This window comes from Pteropus vampyrus, unplaced genomic scaffold, assembly GCF_000151845.1.
Source record: "Pteropus vampyrus isolate Shadow unplaced genomic scaffold, Pvam_2.0 Scaffold2539, whole genome shotgun sequence".
In the NCBI taxonomy this organism is placed as follows: Eukaryota; Metazoa; Chordata; class Mammalia; order Chiroptera; family Pteropodidae; genus Pteropus; species Pteropus vampyrus.
Genome location: NW_011891320.1, coordinates 1 through 538, shown reverse-complemented (window position 1 = coordinate 538; position 538 = coordinate 1).

Genomic DNA, 538 nt, shown 5'->3' with positions numbered 1-538 from the left:
TCTCTGAGACTCTTACCTGCACCTGGGCCTCGAGCTGGGCTTCCAGGTGGTCCGTGACCCTGGCCTTCTGCTTCCAGGCGTCCAGGCGGGTCCGCTGGTGGGCCGTGAACTGGGCCAGGAACTTCTGCTGCTGCGCCAGCATCCTGGCAGAGGGGACGAGGCTGTCGGTCAGAGGCCTGGCACACACCTGTCCCAGGGGCCTGCTGAGTCGCAGGAATTAGTGACCAACAGCCGTCCTCGAGCCCTTGGGCCACAAGAGAAGAGTAGCCACGATTTGCTGTGGCCACGCACGCTGCGGACACATGTGAGCCCCTCCAGCCGCAGGCTGACTCGTCACAGAAATGACCGACACTTGGGGGCTTACACAATCTCTCGGCACATTAACATGGTCCTCAGGGTGCCTTGGTGACAGCAGCAGGACAGCGTAGAAACGTCGGGGGCAGGAGAAGCTCGGGGCGGCGGGGGGAGGGGACCGTCTCCGAGGTCTCACAGCTGCAGTTAAGGCAGCGACAAGAGACATCCGTCTGCCTCACCCCTT